General features: G+C 35.4%; 2 non-coding genes across 2 annotated transcripts; both read left to right on the forward strand.

The window, feature by feature from the left end:
- The first annotated feature begins 386 nt into the window (after positions 1-386).
- Positions 387-582, forward strand: LOC127109715 (U2 spliceosomal RNA). The gene has a single exon (XR_007796983.1). It is a non-coding gene; the product is annotated as a U2 spliceosomal RNA (small nuclear RNA).
- Positions 583-1,632: 1,050 nt separating this feature from the next.
- LOC127109264 (U1 spliceosomal RNA) lies at positions 1,633-1,793 on the forward strand. Its single transcript, XR_007796593.1, has one exon. It is a non-coding gene; the product is annotated as a U1 spliceosomal RNA (small nuclear RNA).
- Positions 1,794-3,817: the final 2,024 nt, after the last annotated feature.

Raw genomic sequence — 3,817 nt, forward strand, 5'->3', positions numbered from 1 at the left:
TAAATATACATGGTAGGCCAAAAAAATCAAGGACATGGAAGCCACCTCAGTATGTGTGACCTTAAAAAATTAACTTTATGTTAGTATTGATCACAAAGCGATACCAAGTTGTCATTTTCTTAAACTCTTGTAAAATAATTGATCAAGATAAATGTTGAAATTTTTATTTTTAATTTATTTATGACAGAACAGCATGAAAGAGGCAGGAGAGTTACATTTGAATCTGATTCCATGACTTCAACAAGTGATGGTTTCAAGATATGTTATCAAAACAGTTTATATGTTTCAAATAGAAGATGTTGCATAAGAGTCCCACCTCGGTTAATGAAGTAAGAAACGTAACAAATATCTGATATAAAATGCACAACTAGCATACATTTCAACTCATACCTTTCTCGGCCTTTTGGCTAAGATCAAGTGTAGTATCTGTTCTTATCAGTTTAATATCTGATATGTGGGCCAATGGTTCACACGATATTAAATTTATTTCTTGAGGGGGAGAGTCCACTTCAATAGCTTGCTATTGGATCTCTCAAGTGTCGCTTTTGCGTTGCACTATTGCAATATCCAGGTACACCCCACCAAACCTAGTTCAAATTTATTTCCTTTAAATTGATCAATAAATAAGTTATGTTTACTTCTGCAGATCTATAGGATAAAATTGGCTACAAGGGTAAGAATGTTATATTCCTAGGTCTATAAGCATATAAGTGGAGCAATTCAAGTGTTTTTCACAACCAATTCCTTAATCATCTAAACTGTATGTTTTCCTGTAGCCATATGATAGCTGAAATATTTGAAAATGGGTCTTGTAAACATCTTTCCATACTAAAATATTTGTCAGCACGGTACAAGAAACATTATAAGTCATCAAACTAATAAAAAATGTAGTTTTTATTGTCAATATTTCTTTTTTCCCTCTTAAGAAAGACTTTACACCCAAGAGTTACTATTTATTTAATTTTGATGCTGCAAGCAATCGGTAGAAAATGAGAGTCACTGCTCATTTGATCTTAATTAATTCGATAATCTAGATCGTATGACTGTGGCAGATAAGGGATTTCCTGACTATAAATGACAGTCACTGCTCATCTGATCTTAATTAATTCGACAATCTAGATCGTATGACTGTGGCAGATAAGGGATTTCCTAACTATATGAGTTTGAATCCGCAAATGCTTATAATAAAATGTCACAAATAATGATTGCGTAAATAAAACATGAGATACTTTAGTTACAGAGAATGTCAGTAGCAATGACTAATGGGACTATTAACCATTAGCAATGACTATAGTTAAAAAGTCATGTAAGTACAAGGGATACAAGTCTTATGGATCTCATACTTAGAACTCTAAAACTCCCCTTCAAAACTGAGAGATACAAACCTGCTCAATAACATAGTTTACCAATGAAGTTGTTATTCTGCATGCGTTAAATAAAGAATTCATACTTTGGTTAATTAAAGCTGCAATAATTTTGATTGTTCTGCCATAACAAGCGGCTATCATTTTTATATAAAAAATGGTTTTCACTAACTGATTTCCTACCAGTAGTTGAGTCCCACATCGAAAGAAGGTGGAAGGTATTGAGATAAGCAAGAGTATAACATAATATGAATACCTTCAAGTCAAGGTACTTACCTGGATGGGGTCAATGGTTGATCATGAAGGACCATGGGCAATGAGAGTGATCTCCATTGCACTTAGGAGGGGTGTTACCCTAAGGTCTACCCAAGTGGTGGAACCTACATCATAATTTGTTGCCGTGGGGGCCTGCGTTTGCGCGCCCCCCTCCAATTCTAATATCAAATTTTGAGGTGTTTTCTTGATTTCTTGAGCTTACTGGTTTAGAAGATTGTTATTGTATGTATTTGCTTGTATTTTCACCATAATATTGCTTACTGGTTTAGAAGCTTGTTATTGTATGTATTTGCTTGTATTTTCACCATAATATTGCCTACTGGTTTAGAAGCTTGTTATTGTATGTATTTGCTTGTATTTTCACCATAATATTGAGTATGACTAACATAAGGAAATATTTTCATATGGATAAAAAGAAGGGTGGATAGGTGGTCTAAGAAACCATTTCACTCTCTTCTTTATGAAATTAGATCCACCCTCTACTAATTCAGGAGCAATTAGATCCAATCCATCTATAAACAAGCATGTTTTCCATAAGCGGAGGGTGAAAGTGTTATGGCTTTCGTAGCAAATAAAGAACTAAATGATGTCATTCTATGATTGTCGGTGTTTTATTTACACACTTCATTTGCAATTGATATATACATTATCTGTGATGCTGTCAGGTAGGTAAATGGAAGTGATGAGAATGAGTTATTGATGTAATTATGATAGAAAGTTTGTTTTTCTTAAATAAACTATGATGAAAATTTGTGTTATAGATAGAAAATAAGAGGGGTGTGATATAATAGAATCTAAAATCTATAGCCGTGCAAAGTTGCTGCTTAAGAGTCCCACTTCGGTTAGTGAAGGAAGAAACATAACATAAGTCAGATATAAACACACAACAAGCAATTATTTTAACTCATAACTTTCTCGGCCTTTTGTCTAAGTGTGTGAGCCAATGGTTCACACACTTGCCATTTGGTCTTTTAAGTGTAAAGTTTACGTTCTCTTTTATTCTTCACATTTTATTATTGGAACATGGGGTATCTTAAATGGGTTTTTTTACCCAAATAACCCAGTTTTTCAAGGAAATTCCCAAAATACCCCTAGTTTCAAAAAAAATCCCAAAATACCCCACTTTTAGGAGGAGTCTCCAATTGAATTGGCGACTTCTCTTAAAACTTGAATGGAGGCGCCAATTGGATTGGCTAGGGCAGATGCCCTAGCCAATCCAATTGGCGCCTATGTGTAGGTTTTAAGAGGAGTCACCAATTCAATTGGAGACTCCTCTTAAAATGCATTTTTTTGTGTTTTATGGTATAAGTGAAAGATAAATTTGATATAATACGACTTGATATTAATAAAGTTTGGAGTTTACACAAAGAAACCTAATGGTGATGACCGGGATCACCTAACCGACCTCCGGTCCCACATCCTCTAGCTACCCTAACCCTTGGCCCTAACCCACGTTGACAATTCTGCACGGGTGCTTGATCATCTGAGGGCCCAGGAGCGTCACTACCAACTACAGTAGAAGGTCCGTTGAAGTATTCAGACAACTCAGCATAGTCTTCAGTATGCATTGAAAGGTGGGATTTCAATTCTGCAGAGTGTTAGGCACCTTAAGGATGGAATTGAATGAAGCCAAGCACCTGTATTTATAGTAGAAGCTGATGCAAATAATGGCAAACTCGTGTGCATGTGGAATAAGGGCCTCCATGCATGGGCCTGTACAGGCGCATGGGAGGCCCAAATGCGATTGGTTTAGCATGCTGAAGTGTAATTGGAGTGTTTTGGACGTGCAAATGTGATTGAATTGGCTTGTACGTTAAGTTTCAACATGTTATGCATACAGGAACATAAATCTTCTCCTATTCGAAAATGCACTTTGCCAAATTGAAACATGGTCATGTGGGTAATGGTTGGAAAGGTATTGACATGAGGAACAATTGTTGTGTTGAAGAAAAATCCATTTGGGATTGGGAAATTTATGAAAACAGGCCATGAAGTTCAAGGTGCAAAACATGTGTATGTGAATTTTTCCAAAATGGACCAACTTCAAGCCCTTCTATTTCAATGATAAAAGCGTCAAATGACAAAATCTTTAACATAAACATTGTAGAGCTTTTCAAGACAATGAATTTGAACTTAAATTTTGCACCATTTGGATTTTTTATGAGAAAGTTATGGGC

This window comes from Lathyrus oleraceus, chromosome 7, assembly GCF_024323335.1.
Source record: "Lathyrus oleraceus cultivar Zhongwan6 chromosome 7, CAAS_Psat_ZW6_1.0, whole genome shotgun sequence".
NCBI classification, from domain to species: domain Eukaryota; kingdom Viridiplantae; phylum Streptophyta; class Magnoliopsida; order Fabales; family Fabaceae; genus Lathyrus; species Lathyrus oleraceus.